Source organism: Melospiza georgiana, chromosome 4 (assembly GCF_028018845.1).
Source record: "Melospiza georgiana isolate bMelGeo1 chromosome 4, bMelGeo1.pri, whole genome shotgun sequence".
NCBI classification, from domain to species: domain Eukaryota; kingdom Metazoa; phylum Chordata; class Aves; order Passeriformes; family Passerellidae; genus Melospiza; species Melospiza georgiana.
In genome coordinates this window covers 10,037,870-10,053,860 of record NC_080433.1, presented here as the reverse complement: position 1 = coordinate 10,053,860, position 15,991 = coordinate 10,037,870, and the positions used below count along the sequence as shown (strand labels likewise).

Sequence of the window (15,991 nt, the reverse complement as noted above, 5' to 3'; positions counted from 1 at the left end):
TGAAATGAATTTGCTTTCTAGAAGAATTAGCCCAAACAGGAGCTTTTATCAGGCTTCTCTCCTGCCCTGGGAGAGCCCAGCTGTTAGGAAGTGGGAAGGGATGTGTGCAGGGTTCATTCTCACACAATGCTTGGCCTTTTTTGTGCAGGCTGTTGTTGGAAGGGCTCCTCGTTTATAACAACTGTTTGTGTGAGCAAGTGAAAAACTGTCAGGGTCCTGTCTAAGGAAATTGTGTTCCATTGGTGCAAGGCCTCATCAGGTGTCATGAGGTAGATTAGTAAAAACAAATTTGCAAATTTTTCCAGCCGTACAGCCCTGGACTGTTATTGTAAAACGAGTAAAGAGACTCAAAGTACACATTCACTTGGGTTTTCTTTCCAAATCTGAAAAAACAAATGGTCTATCTAAAGCCTCTTTAATGGAAAATGATTCCCAAGGGGTTAGAGAGCTTCTGGGGTTTTTTTCCAGTAATGAAAAAGTTAGCACTGAAACAGGAAGTGCATATAAACATCTACTCAGCAAGCCCATGACACATTTATACAGAGCAGAGTTTAGAGGTTAAGAGTGTCCAGTTGGTACTGGGAGTGCTCCAAGTGCTTCCAGTTTCATTGTTGTGTTTGAAACCTTAGGGAAAAATACAAGTACTTATCAAATATTTGCATTTATCCACATTCTTGCCAATTACATGCTGGAATGATATTTTAGAGATTCCTTGAATTTAGTGGTTGTGGAAATTGTGTGGTCTGCCTTGTCCCATACCTAAAAAAATTTGCTGCTTGTCTAGCTGTTAGTTTTACAATTTTAAAAACAATTAATTAGAAAAAGAAGAAAAATTAACACACTGTAACAAGGAGAAAAAATTTTTTTATCCACATCCCACACTGAAAAAGGTTTTTACAGCATGGGGGTGGTGGGAGAAGCAGGGCCTGGAAGCTTTGTCCATAAAATCAATGGTGGGATAATTTCCAAGGTCAACAGAGCATGCTGTGGCTGTACTCCTGTAACCTGTAACTCCCATAAACACTCCTTTGCAGCATGAAAATGCCCCAGCTCCTCTGGGATTATCCCTGAGGAATGGGGCAGCAGGGGAGGCCTGGCCCTCTTTGTCAGTGTTTCTGCCTGGTGATCCTTGGGCAGATGGTCCCTGTGGAATTCCAATGTGATTTTGGGAAAGGTGTGCCAGGCACGCTGGTCTCTTTGAACAGTTGTTGTTACAGAGCTCCAGAACTGGAAAACTCGGGGAAAAAATATGAAGTGAGGAGCAGAAGTGAAGGAGAGTCACTGCTGGGTGATATTACAGCTGCGGCTACTTAGAATTCAGATAAAAAGCACAGAGGATACCAAGATGAGGAGGGTGATGAAGATAAGGCAGCTGTAGAGTGCAATCTGTACCATTCTATAAAGTGACTCTGTTCAGATAAATTGTTGTATTGCAGCCAAAACCAGAATCATGTATTAAGGAAAAAGAAAAATGGAATGAAGGACTGTATATTCTGTGTATGAACAGTATAGAAGATTCTAATAAAAATCAAATCTTGGTACCTCCTTGGGGACAGATACTGGCTACTAACTGGCTCTGTGATTCTAGCAGAGAAAATCCTGTGCAATAGCTGGAATCTGAAACCAGACAAGTAAATTAGACACACATTTTTGTGCTCAGGGTGAAGAACAATGTTTGGTTGATTCTTCTCTTGGTGGTGGTAAGAAAATGTGACATCTGCCTTATGTCACAGAGCCCACAGTTTTGTTTTTCTTTTAATTCTTTCTTGTGAAAGAAGTTCCCCCAAGTTCTATCTAAAAACTGGTTTGGGGATTATTTGTGCACAGGGTCAAAAGTCCCATTACGCAAAGTTGGAACTTTTCTGACTGTCCCTGAAGTGCAAATCTACTGCAGCAGGAGTATTGAGCTTGTTTAATTAAAATTCCAACAGGAATAATTTTGTTACAATGGTTAATAAACTGTGCTATCGAGCCTGTCTGGACTGTCACAGAAAAGTGATCAGAGATGTGTGAAAAGACAAGAAACACGTGGAAAATAAGCTGCTACACACCAAATATGAAGGCTGTTGTTGGACTATTGCAAAATGGTTTTTGAGGTCCCATGCATTAAAGACCCAGAAACTGGGGGTAACCAGCAAGGCACACACTCTAGAGGCTTTTTCTGGATGGATTCTTTCTTTTCTGAATTCTAGTTCTTTCAGGCTGGAATTTATTGTAGATTTAACTTCACATTAAAAACACACATCCACTGGAGAAAAATGAAGTGATATAAGTGAGATGCATTGCTCTGCTGCATCTCCAGAAGGAGAGTGAACTGTTTTGATGACTAATCATGATATAGCTACTAAATGTGTTCTTGGGTCACTAAATGTGTCAGTAGACAGTAGGCACCTCAGTGACAGAACAAGAAAATTTTATTTAATGCTTGCTTTATATATAAATTTATGCACAATAGAGTGGATTTACTTTGAGCTATCTGTGTCTTCCATGTTAGGTTTGTTTTTAGAGTTTTAGGAATAAAGAAATACTGTCTTCCACTAGGTATTTATCAAGAGATCAAATTAGTGACAGCTGACCAACAGTTTTATAAGACAATGTGGACCTGAGCTAGAAACCAAGCCCCATTCCTTTAGAGTGTTTACATGCTTACTCTGTACATCCACCAGCCAGGGTGGATGACTTTTTTGGTATTTCTTAAGTGTTATATGGTAAGAAAATGGATGTGAAAGAGAAGGCAATTTTTTTTTTTTTTTGGCATTTACAAAGCCAAGTAAGTGGGGAAGGTTGCAAAGTAAAGCAGATACTATGAAGAATCAGAAAATTTTGTGAGTTCTGTGGTTTAGGGTCTTATTATTTTTGTGGGTTCCCCCCCACTTCCCCCCCCCAGGTTTGCATTAATATTCCTGAGGAGGGCTAAGAGAAAAGAATTATGAGAAATGACAGAATTTAGCAAGAGACTTGAAATTGGGAGGAAATGTGAAGGGAAGAAATGAAGATGGCATTGGATCTGCAAGTTTGAGATGAGAGGGCAGAGCTGTCAGGAGGGATAGAGGGGACAGACAGAAACAAGGAAGATGGGTGCAGGCTTTTGAAGAACCAGTCTGAAATAAAGCTGTGAAAAAGGGTAGGAAGGGATGAAGAGAAGATTTATAGGTGATTGGAATGACAGAGCCATGGAATGAAATCAGAAATACCAGCTCTGGGCACTGCTGGAGGTGATAAACTGTTTACCACAGGTTTTGAAGGCTGTTTTATTTCCATTTAGGTGTGATGTTATTCACTGTATTTTAGACTATAGCAGCAATTTTGTTAATTGTGGCACTGCTCCATCTGGTGGAAAATAATTTTTTCCTGTTTAGCATGGACACTTCACATATCTGATGGTATAAAAAGTGATTGGAAAATCCACTCCCACCCCCTTCCCCATGTGTTTCAATGCCCCAAAAGCAAATAACTACACTTTGAAGTCCCGAGGGAGAAAAAGTAGTTCAAGTGTGAAATGTACATGCAACATATGATGTTACATGTATATTTTTGTATAATTCTCTGCTCTCCAGAAGTTTTTGATGGCTATCCACACTATCTTCCTACTTATCATCAGTGTTTTAGTAACAAAGGTTTGTTTTGTATTTTTCTGTAAACTGTATGTAGGCAATATTGACTTGCTGTCTTCTGTGACAGGTCTGGTTGTAGTTCTAACTTTTTAAAAATTTTTTTGGTAAGCACAGAAAAAAGTTGTTGGTTTTTGTGAAATTTAGGAGCATGGTAGGTTTTTTTTTTTATTTTTAATTGAAAAGCATTAAAATATGTACAGGATAAAATGCTTAATCTGTTTCTATGACTCTGGCCCCAGGTCAGTGTTCCAGAGTTGATGTCCTGGACACATCATGGCAGAGTATCAGACTTGTGCTCTGACTGTGATTAACTGGCTCAGTGTGAACCTCATGGAAAATGACAGAAGGTGGATCTGCCATCACATGAGTCTTAAGAAGGAAATTTTCACCTGAATACTTGGATTAGTTTGAGACAGATCCAAATCTAATGTAGAATTTGTCATCTTTTTTGTGTATTCAGTACTTTTGCTTCCATTTTCTCTGCCCATGAGTTTGAGTCCTGACTTCCCAGTAGGATTCCAGGACACATTTGTGATTTGCTCTTCTGTGACTCAAAGTTGCACTTCCAAATGAGTGCTTGCAAAGGCTTCTCTGCTGAATCTTTCATCACCATTTTCAGATGTCTCCCTGTAAGTGTCAGGCACTTCAGCACCTCCATGACTTCATGTACCTTCATGCAGGGCTGGTGGCCTGGGATATCCTACAAGTGTGTTTGTCTTGTCATCACCACTTGTGCTTTGGGCTGGACCTGCAGAGAGAGGGCTGAGTGATTGCAGCCCTTGCTCTGTGCTATCCCACTGCCCAAACCTGCCCTCTTTGCCTGCTTTTGGATCTGGCAGGGTCCCAGGATCAAGGACAAGGGCAATATTATCTCCCCATGGCTGTAAGCTGTAGAATGTGTTGCCAAAAACATTCCTGGCTGCATGCAGTGTGATAGCATCTCAGCATTTTAGCAAGATCTCTGTCACACAGCTGGAAGTGCAGCATGCTCTTGTGTCTGCTTGGTCATTGTGCTGTAAACTGTTTGTGAGGATTTTTATCAAGATGATCCCACGTGTGTCATCCCCTCTGTGGTTTCAGCAGGGCATTGCACAATGATTGGCAGGGCTGCCTGATTGATAAGTGTGATAAGATCCATCTGCTCAGCATGACTCAGGTGTGTGTGGTCACTCTCAGCTTTGATGTCTGTGTGCTCTGTGTGAGTCTCAGGTAGCTTTAACCACTTATTACCCAGTTGTGCTCTCAAATTCTCCTTGTTCTCCTTGCCAAGCAATACATGCAATTTTATTGCCACCTTATGTAATATAGCTGGGTCTATGTATTATATTGCACTGTAATATATATTATTTCATATATATGTACACACACACCTTTCCAGGCTTTGGAGTCTGGCCAAAACAGTGTTGCAACATGGATTGGTTGATGCTTTGTTGGGTTGGGAGCAATGCTCCCAATTCATTTGAAGCAATGCTCTTCCCTGTAAGTTCAGTGCTCTGACAGTGTTGTCTCAAGTTGAAATAGCAGGCAAATATTTGCTGGACTTGGAGTCACTTACTCCAAGTGGCTGACACTGTGTTATCTGTCAGTTTTAATGAGTATTTAACTGTTAGGTGTGAAATGGAGAAAGTAGGAAGTGTAAAAGATAGGATTTCCCTCTGCTGCAGAGGTTTGCAGTCCACGTAACAATAGCTGATACTGACTGGAATTAAGTGTGGATTACAATTTGGACACTAGCTGCAGACCCCATGCATGAAAAAAAATAATAGAGAAATAAATTCCTTTATGATAGCTGATTTTTTCAGAAATGCCTTTTGGTTGAAGCACTGCACGTATTTTACAAAGTTCATGTACCTCTGCAGTTTATTTTAAGAGATCTGAATTTATTTGGTGTAGATTTATTTCAATTATCTAATCAGAAGCAGACACATAACTTCTTAGGCTGTCAAAGGTATTCAGGAATGTATGACAAACTTCAAAGGAATGTATAAGATCTTGCTACGCATCTTACTATGCATTTTTATAGACAAGAGTTAATTAAATTTTCCCTTTCTGCCCAGAAATCACTTTTAGGCTAAATTAAGTATGTGGGGTTGTAAGGCTTTTCAATGTTCTCTCTTTCTGCTTTAGCTTTGTGACTGATTAAACAACCAAGTGCTTATCTGGATCAAAGAAATAATAAGCAGAGGGGGCATCCTTAGGCCAGCTATCAGTTGAAAACAATTTAGCTGTCAGGTATCCAAGTTCCAAGGCACAGAGCCCACCAGAGGGATTAAGCAGCAGGGACTGTGCACAATAATGTTTACTTGCAAAGAAGAAGCTTCCAGGGGGAAAGCAGCTCTGTTTCCCAGCTCATGTTTCTGCAGGGAAGGGTTTGCTGGGGAATAAAAGGACTGTGCCACACTTGGGAGCCCTGCCTGGTGTGGTATGTGGCCCATGAGTTACCTGGTGCAGGACAGCATCCTTCCCTGCCTCCAAACTGGGAAAGCACATTATTCATGGGTTAACTCCTGTGGAGACTTAATTTATGTTCACTTGCTGGGAGGGAAGGGGAGAAGGAGGAAAAAAAAGCTCTGGTTATCTGAATATACACCACTCAAGTACGTTTGCAGGGACAATATTTCAAGTTATTAGTCTCAGCAATTTAGATAAGAGCATGTACTTTGCTACAAAAGACAAGGCACAGTGTCTTAATATTAATACCTGACAGAGAGTAACCCTGTGTGATAAAGTACATAGATAGCACAACAAGGGGTGAATTAGAAATGCCAGGGAAGATATATGATGCCATTAGTAAAACATGGAGATTTATGTGTGACATTAACATCTCCAAGATAGCAGAAGCAGAATTGTACTACTAAAGCTGCCTAAATGTTTTTTTTTTCCTTTCCCCCAGATGCAATAACAAAGAGATCTGAGAGAAAGGGTTATCTAATGAGTAAAGTACTGCCTACAATTTGGCAGAGCCACCATTCCCTTCAAATTTTCCTCTGTATCCTCTGGCAAATGACTCGGACTCAAATGTTTGAAACGTGTGGCTGGTGGCTGCAATGATGGTGGTGTTTTGGGTGTGACTGAACACAAGGTTGGGTTGCCCTTCCTTGGCAGTGAAGGGAATGGTCCTGGAGGAGCAGGACTGGCCAGCAGCAGCCACCAAGCAGAGAGATCTCCTGGAATGCAATTCTTGAGCTCTGAGACGAAGAAACATGTGAATTTTAACTCTGCTGACCAGCTTGTGTGCCATATTTCATCTGCCAGGGCTGCAGGGCCAGGGGAGTGAGAGAATGGCTTCATCCTCTCTGTTTGAGTGTGCCCTTTGCTGTTTTACCCTGTGGATTCCTGGTGCTGTTTCTGTCATGCCCACTTAGGTTCTGTTTTCCGTGCATGGAGCAGTGATGAATCCTCCTTCAGCCATGGGGCAGTCCTGTCCTTGCTGCCAAGGGGGTGATTTTATTGTCTTGGGTTCATTATAACACACAGAGATGGAGCCACAATTATAACCCTGGAATGGTTGTAGTGGTTATAACCCTTTCATGGCCCTGGAATTTGAAAATGCTCTATGGTCTGTTGGGAGTTTTGTGCTGTACAAAGTGAATTCAGTTAAACAAGAACTCATTTTTCAAGAGAGAACTTTTCTTACAGTGCAGGAATTCTCACTTCTGGAGAAGGCAGCATGAAAGTCAGCAGTCAGTCTGTATTAAAAGCAGTGAAGAAAAAAGCTGTCATAATATCTTGAGGATGGAAATTTTAAGGGATAGCTCAGTATACAAGAAGAGAATGCAAGTTTCTCTTGAGCAGACCATCACTGTGTAGTAAACCAAGGTATAATTATATCTATTGAAATTGTGCTTTCCTTCTCTTTAACTGCTATAGAAGCTCTGCTGGATTTGAGGTAAAACAGTTGAATATTGACACGTGATTGTTAATTTGGGGAAAGTTGTCAGGTGCAATGGTGGGTGTGCAACATAATGGAGAGTTTTGTTGGGACACTTGGTAAATATCCTCAGAAATTTGGGAATCAGAAGTTAAAGATGATCCCACCCTCTCAAGTACATGGTTGGTATGCTGATTGGAAAAAAAATAAAGGTTGCTTATAAGTAAGAATAACCTCATGTTCAAATGATATTTTACATTTGGTGAAGTGTCCCTAATAATTAATCATGTGTGAAAGCATTTCATCTGAAAGTTCTCCAAGATCTTTCCAAAGGTGAGTTTTGTGCTAAAGCTCATTGGAAGTAACACTTGGATAACCAAGACTGAAGCACAGTGAGCATGAAGATTTGGTCTTAATTTACACTTGAAATGGGGGAGGGTGAATTAGAAACCTGATTCATGACTACTGGGCTAGTTACCTGACAGGATTTTGAGGTCTTTCCCTGGAAAATAACACTGACATATCCAACTGCTGCTTCAAAAAGGGTACCAGAGACATTTACAAATATCAGAGATGCTGACTTCATACTTTTTGATGCCTTTTTCATTTTGATGAGAGAAGTTGACCAGAAACAGCTCCATAGTGTACAACCCTTTGTTGTTTAGGGGTTTGTAAGTTCCATTTTATTTTTCACAGTGTAATTTTTTTAAATCTCATAGTCTAAAATGAAACAAACCCTCACTTTTATGATGTGTGAGCATATATATTTTACATTTATTTTCTTAACTTCCGATGGAAAGAAGTCCTCCAAGGAGCTGTTGTCAGGTTAATAAAGCTGGAGTCTGAGGCTCCACAGAGCAGGGATGTCCTTGAGCTTCATTCCATGACGTGGATGGTTTTGGATGCTTTACAGAAACAAAGATGTCAGGGTATCATTTAGCAGCACTTGTTTTCAGTAGCCACACAATGAAGAGCCCAATGGAAAGTCTTCAGTGAGTTTTGGATCAGATCACGAAACAGTTTGCCTATGAAACACCACAGAATTTAGATTTAATAATAGATTTTATTGGAGACCAGGCTCTTTATATAAAAAGTCTTTAAAATATGCTTGGAATAAGTGTTTGTGATTATTTTAAATCAATAAATGAAGCCATTCTAGTGATTTCTAAGAAAAGTGAAAGTCATCATGTAATAAACAGATGCTGATTTTTTGGCCCTGCTGAAACAATGATGAAGCTTCTCCCCTGTCCAGTTGTAGCCCTCAGATCTGGCAGACTCTGGTTTTCTGGCTGTTGATGGTTTTTAGCAATAACCTCTGGCCATAATACACCAGCTGGCTGGATGTCCAGTGCCCTAGGCTATTTCATGTCTGTGAATCCTGTGTGAATGTTTAGGACATAAATGCAGGGCATTTTCATTGCACATCTTGGTATGCCTGATGCTTTGGATTTATTCCAGTTGAATGCTGTGTCAATCAGTGCAGCATAAAGTAATTCTAATAGAGAAATATTCAGACCTACTTATTTTGACTTGTTGCTGTTGGCAGGGGGGAGAACTTTGCACAGAAACTGTTGGGTTTTCATGTAACCCCTGCATTCTTCTAGAGTAAAATGGACTAGCTGAACAAAAAAAAACCTCATAAAAATCACCATGAGAATGAGTGTGCATGCATAATAGAGAGCTCCCAGCCAGTCTTGTTAAATCCATGTTTTACACTGTCACACAGTCATGGAATGCATAACAATAGTCTGGTTATAGGTCAAGGGCCTGTTTGTTCTTTCATATTTCTCCTTAAGCTGGCAAGTGGACACACTTTCTGTCAAAGAGAAGATGCCAAAAGAAAGGGCAGGGTTTTTTTCCAAGTTATTTTTGAAAGGCCTTGATTCTTGGATGTCTGATTAGGATATTTTAGACCTGGCTGTCATTACCCTGGAAATCAAATGTTGCAGCAGCTCAATACAGGCAGCCAAAGTAATTTAAAATCGCTCCAAAAAAACTCATCTAAAGATACAGTTCTGTTCAGCTGCACAAAACAGCAAGGCACTAATTGTAAGCTTAGCAGGGGATTCATATCTTCTGTCTTACATCAGTTTTTAACCAAAATTGTCTCCTTTGAAGAGCAAAAGATGGCATATGCTGTGTTCTTGTTTCTGTAGCAGAAGTTTCTTTCTGTGCTTGGGGTCCTTCTCTTTTATGTACACATAAAATTGAATTCTGAGCTGTGTTCTGTTGGGAGCCTGAGCTGCAGCATCCAGGCTGGGCTTTGCGCCCTCCCTGTCTCCCAGAGGCGAGGAGCAGCTCCACTGGGTGGAAGCACCTTCTTGGGTGTGAATCTCTCCAGCATTTCCCATCTCCTGAAGGGAGAGGCTGCTGTGAGCCCAGGTCTGTCTGATGCCTGGGGCACGGATCACTGCGTGACCCACAGGTGACATCCTTCTGTTCAAAGCAGGAGAATTTCAACAGCTCATCCGTTTCTTTTGTTTTATCCTGTTCCTCAAATAGCCAGGGAAAAAATGCCAATATTCATGGCTTGTTCCAGCTCTGACACAGTTCTATCCTGCATTTTCCAAGGTGATTCTTCAAATACATTGTTCCAAAATCTTTTTAAACTTGGTTTTTCTGCAATGTTTTGCTTTCTTTATCTGCTTCTGGCATAAAAAACCCATAAAACTCAACAGCTCTAATCAGAATTATTTCTTGGGCAACTATGAAAGCAGCAGTTTGAGATATTATATCAAACTCTCTTTTAGTCCCAAAGCAAGTGTTGTTACAGTGAATACCTTGGAGTTTGTAAGATTCCCTGTACAAAGATTGCCTGTTTATATGGTATTGGACTCCAACTTGATCTGGGAGATCATCTCTCCCAGACTCAGGTTATCTACCTGCAGAAAATAGGTGATGATTCTGAATTACTTTCCACCCTGTGTTAGCTGCAAGGTGTCAGGTGGATTTCTTGGTACTTATTTTTAATGAAATCTTTAAAAGATACTTTCTTTCTGTAGTGTGAAATGGCTTTATGATCAAGCTGCCAGACACTGCTTTTTCTGAGTCTATCTCCAAGCTCTTTGCACAGGACTTTGGCATCATTTTCCCTTTTGTCACTCCGACAAAATGAAGCACAAAAAAAGAAAAATGATTCCTGTGACAGCACCAAACTGGAGGTGATGCCAGCCAAGTGCTTTGTCCAGTGTGTCACGCTGTGCTTTGAAGGGCACAAATCTCCCAGTCCAAACAACATCAAACATGTTACTAAAACCATCAAAATATTATTCCTCAAGGAGATAGATGGGATATGAAAACAGGGAATACACTTTTAAAAACAGCTAATAGTGTCATAGAGCTGCAGCAAATGACAAATCTTTTGAGAATCCAGCAAAGGGTAGAATTAAATTAACTTAAGAGAGATTCAAGAAATGGCATAATTTGTGCTCTGTCACTTGACATTCTAGCATGCACAGGTGAGCCAGACAACTCTGTTGCTTTAACCCATACTCAACATTCCAATCAATAAATCTGCTCAAAGAAAGCAGCATATCCATATTTTGGGTGGTACCATCATTAAATCTTTTTTTGCTACTGCCTGGAATTTCATTATGAACAATCACTGACATAACACCAAACCTATGGAATCTTAAACACATCTCAAAGTCTGTGGAATGAAATGGACTCCTACCAAATGAAAAAGATGCAGTATTTTTTGGTGGTACTGTGTTTTTTTTCAAGTGGCTCGTTCCAACATTTTCCCAAACATATTTCAACTCAAAATGTCTCAAAAGAAACTTTTTACAGTTTTTGGATTTGGGGTTAGGGTTTTGTTAATTAATGTTGTTTGTGTTTTCCTCTCTCCCATGTTTCTGACACACAGTTTTTTGGTTGTTTGCTGCCTTATCTTGGGTTTTATGTCTAAATGTGTGGCTTTGACAGCTCTGTGATTGTGCTGTGCCTTCCTATTGCCACACAACCTTCAGTCCCATCCAGCTCTCAGCCTGTCACGAAGCTGTGCTGGATGCATGCTGTCAACACATCATTTGCCAAAATTCAGTGTTTGGTGCTCAGTACATTTCCCACTTACAGAACTCTAATTGTCCTACCAATGCCTGTCAGAAAACCTTGGTTTCAAAATTTTTTTTTTGAAAAAAAGGTCAATTTCAGCCTTGTAGCATAGTCTCTGTCTAGGGAAAATGTTGTTTGGCTTGCATTTTATTCCTTACATCCACACACATTGAAAGTGAAGACAACTAAGTTAAGAAAATGAGTGGTGGAGTAAAAATTATGTGGTTTATAACACAGGCTACCAGTAGTTTGAAGGGAGCTCTCAGCAGGTCCCAAAGCTGGAGTTGATCACCTCAGTCATGGGGTGCAGGTGAGTGCTCAGCATGGTACCAGAGATCCTTCAGAGCAGATGAAGCTGTAAATTCTCCTTTTCTTTGTGGCAAACTTGTCAAAAGAGTTTTTCGGGTCTCAGGAAAAAAAAAAACAAAACAAACAAAACCTTTGTCCCACAAACCTCTGTCTCTTCAGAGTTCTCTCTGAGCTATAAATTCACTGCTGATATTGGCTGAGGAAATGGCTGTCTGCCCAATGTAGTTGTCTCACAAAAATGTACAGAATCTCCATCTTTTGGTCTCCTGTAAAGAAAAACAGAGAGCAAAAATGTTGTGGGGAAAAAATAAGTAAAACAGGACATGACCTTCTATGGGATATATATATGGAGGAATTAAAGGATCCTCATAAGGATATAATTTTTTCTAAAATGCCAATGTTTATGATTTGATTACAGACTTGATTAGAGGCAGAAGGATAGACAGATGGGTGGTAGAAGGATAGACAGATGGGTGGTAGAAGTATTAACCAAAAATGTCTTTCTATGTCCTATGAAAACAGACACCTTAAGGGAGATTTTCAAGAGCACATGAGAAGTCTGTGGCTCCTTTCTGTCACGTTTCAGTCCTCAGCCTGGTCAGCTGGGAGAGTTGGGAATTTGAATCTGAGGATGACCCTAATAGAGCATTTCAAATGTGCTTTTCTAAATGTGTGCATTGCTTGCTGTAAGGACACCAAAGAGGTGCTGCTGTCTGTGATGAGTGGTGCTTTTCATGTTGTCTCTACAGGTGATTGTAAATGGAGAATGATGTTTCTGGCTGCACTGAAAGAGATTTTTCTTTGCCATTTGCATCCTTTGAAATGCCTGCAACCCAGATCTGCTTGGGTTATGTCCTTTGGTCATAGGGGCTGAATAAAACCTGGCCAAGTAATCCTTGGGAACTTCTGCTACCAGAATTGCTAGGAAGAAGGGAAATTCAGCACATCTGATGCTTTCCTCTGAATCAGAGCCATGTTGATATGGTTTCAATGGGTGTTTTGGCTGCTTTTCCTGCTTTAATAGCCCTGAGCCAGGGCTCCAAAGATGTTCAGAAATCCAGGTATGGTTTCTGTAGGTTTTTAAATGTTGGTGCAATAATGGGGAGAGTTGTCCTTAGCACTTTGATCAAACAGGATTTCACAGGCTTTGCCATTTCCAGGGTGTTGCAATGAAAGAAAGCACTTTGTTTCTTTGTTTAGGTTATGGAAAGGAGGATCAAGCTTTTTCCAGTAGCCCTCAGTACTGTTGGTTTTGCTTGCCTAAAAGGCTTTACCATCTGAGTGTACCCATACTTAATCCCACAGAACAGGGCCATGAGGATTGCCCTCTGTGAGAAACATTTCTGGAAATTATCATTTCCCCTTGCTGCAGAGAATGGAATTTCTCATTGGAAAAGAACAATGGAAAACCAATTTGTTTGATTATAAAATGCTAAATAGTCTACTGTTCTGTTTAGAAGTAGCTATCTCTAGTTGTAAAGTTATGAAAGAAAGACAGTACTGACTCCTTGAAGAGGAAGAGAAATTTTTTACTTCCACAGCTGTTTGGGTTTGGCACTCAAACCTCAGTTTCTCCCACCTGGTGATTAATTTATCAGTATGTAAGTAAATATAGGGATGAGATGATCTATAGGAGGTTGAAGAAATAATGAGGAAAATCAAGTAAATTAGTTTGTGTTGCACTTAGTGCTCCTTTTAAGAAGGAAGCGCAAGATAATTGTCTCAGCTTTCCTTTGTGTCTGTCAGCCAGAGATTTCTAGAGTATGACCCAAATAAATTAATTTTATAGAAGCTTTTTAGTTACTGGTGCCCCTTGACTTTGATATTTTGCAGGCTATGTGGTATGAAACATTATAAAATTATATCAGCGAGTAGATTAAAAAATTCCTCTGGCTCAGTGTTGTCAGCATTTGCTCATTCATGGTATTTCACTTGATAGATCACAGAATCACAGAGTGGTGTGAGTTGGAAAAGGTCTGAAGTGTATTTGTGAGTTTTGTTTCAATAAGGAATTCCTGAAGATATTTGGCGAAATTAATTCCTTTTTTAAAAATTTTTTGGTACTGTACTTAGGACTACAGAGTAAAAACAGCCCAAGAAAGAAAAACATGTCCTTGGTCAGGAATATATGTGTGCATGTGTGTTTTGGCTCTGCCTCAACAAACCTGAGCCTAACTTAAAGAAGGTGAGTAATCTTGTTTGGTTGGTGAGGAGAACACTTAAGTACCCTGTGAATGAGAGCTCTCAGGAAGGACTTGGTGTTAAGGTATCACAGGAAACAGGGCTAAGTGAAGAAAACAAGATGTTCTTCTGATTTACACTGATGTCCACCTCCAGGGCTTTGTCTGCAAAACATCTCAGCAGTCAGGAGGTTACACAACTTAAAGGTGTTTCTCTGTACTGTGTTGTACCTTTGAATTTAGATTTTCTTCTTTGGATGTAAATGATGGGGAGTTTTTTCTCACAGCTACAGTAAATTAAGCAGAGTTTCTGTTGAAAGACCTGGATCACTTCATGTAGCTCCATGAATCCTGAAGGACATGTCAGTCCTTGGGTTTTATTAGTGATTGGAGTAGTTTGACATTTTATTGATGGAAGGATAGATCTGGGTTTTCTCTGGGTTAGAACATACAACTGCAATTGACTTTAATGGGAGTTTTATTAAAGCTGAGATAGTCCTGTAACCTGGATTTATGCATTGCACAAAGAGGACCTGCATTCCTTTCACCAGGTCTGCTGGATTTGGGAAAAGCTGCATTCTTCAGTATTTACTGTGGTACAGCCCTGGGAAGTTCAGAATGGAGTTTCCTGGAGGAATTGCCATCTTAGTTGGTTGCAGCTGTGATCAATTTTCTGTCTTGGCAGTTCTAGGGGGACAGCAAAGGTGTTTGTTTTTGTAAAACAACAGGGTACCCCTTGTGTTTAGCCATGGTGGAGCACAGGGCTGCATGTGTGGAGGAAACTTTGCCTCCCTCCCCATTTCATCACTACCTTCAAAAACCCCCCTTGGCAGGCAGTATGAAATTGAAACAAACACCTCAAAATTTTCTAAGATAAGCAAATCCTGCCCCTGACACTGCTGCTTATGGATTTAGGGGAAGTCCTGTAAGATTGCACTGCCACTTGCAAAAGCATGAAGTATTTTTTTCAGGGCTAATTCACATCTCTTGCTTAACAGAGTGAGTCTAATGAATACTCTTAAGCCCACCTGCTGATTGTGTTGATTAGGTGGGAAGGTAAACTCTATTTGCCAAATTAAATGCTGATTGTGAAGCAAGCTTGGTTTTGGTATCTTTCTTCACCTGGTTTAACAGATAAAAGAAAATTTCTCTGCACCTTGTAATTCCAGCCTTTTGTCTTCTGAGTATATGAACATTTGAAAGTTGTGTTTTTTGCTGCTTCTGTACATGGAAGGGGATGGTAATCACCAGAGCCCCTGAGCAGCTCTCCCAGCTGGCTGAGGTTACTCCAAATTGGAGATCTGAGTTTTTTCTCCCAAGAGCTGCCTCAGTTCTCCCCCTGAGGCATGGCTCAGAGGCAATTTTTTCTCACCACATGCTGAGTTATCATTTGTCCCAGCCATTGCTTGAAGGTGGCTGTTGTACCACTGTTGCAGTCAAATTACATGTACAGCCAGACAAACAACCTGTCACTGAAACCCGTGTAAATGCAAAAATGCAATCCAGCAGCTATGCACAAATAGCCAGAAGGTTTTTGCATCTTTGACTGGAGGCAGCCAGCAATCAAGAAACTGCGCTGGTCTACAGCCAAAAGAAATAGGGAATTCCCTCAGTTGTTTTTTTCTTCTCTGAAGTGATTAATGAGGGCATAATCAGGTTTGGCTTCATATTAATCGGTGCAGTTTGGATATTAAAATTGTCAGTTCTGTGGCTGGTGCTTCCCAGGGTGTTTTGAGGATTGAATTACTCTGTGGTTGGGTTGCAGTCAGGCAGCAGGAGCAGGTGAATGAATGGGGCAGTTTTCCTTGCAAGTGGGAGCCACTCTTTTCCCCTAATGGGGACTCAGATGCACAGAGTATCTGTCTTTGCTTGCTTGGGAATTTCTTCCCCACAGAGGAGTCACTGGAAAAAGAAAAGGAGCAGCAAATCAATTTAGTCAGTGGTGCAATTGTATCTAGCAACTG

At 40.5% G+C, this 15,991-nt stretch overlaps 1 protein-coding gene across 4 annotated transcripts in view; it reads left to right on the top strand.

Moving 5' to 3' along the window:
- CALD1 (caldesmon 1) overlaps window positions 1-15,991 on the top strand; it is a 162,172-nt gene that overhangs the window by 17,731 nt on the left and 128,450 nt on the right. The gene's annotated exons all lie outside the window — the stretch shown is intronic.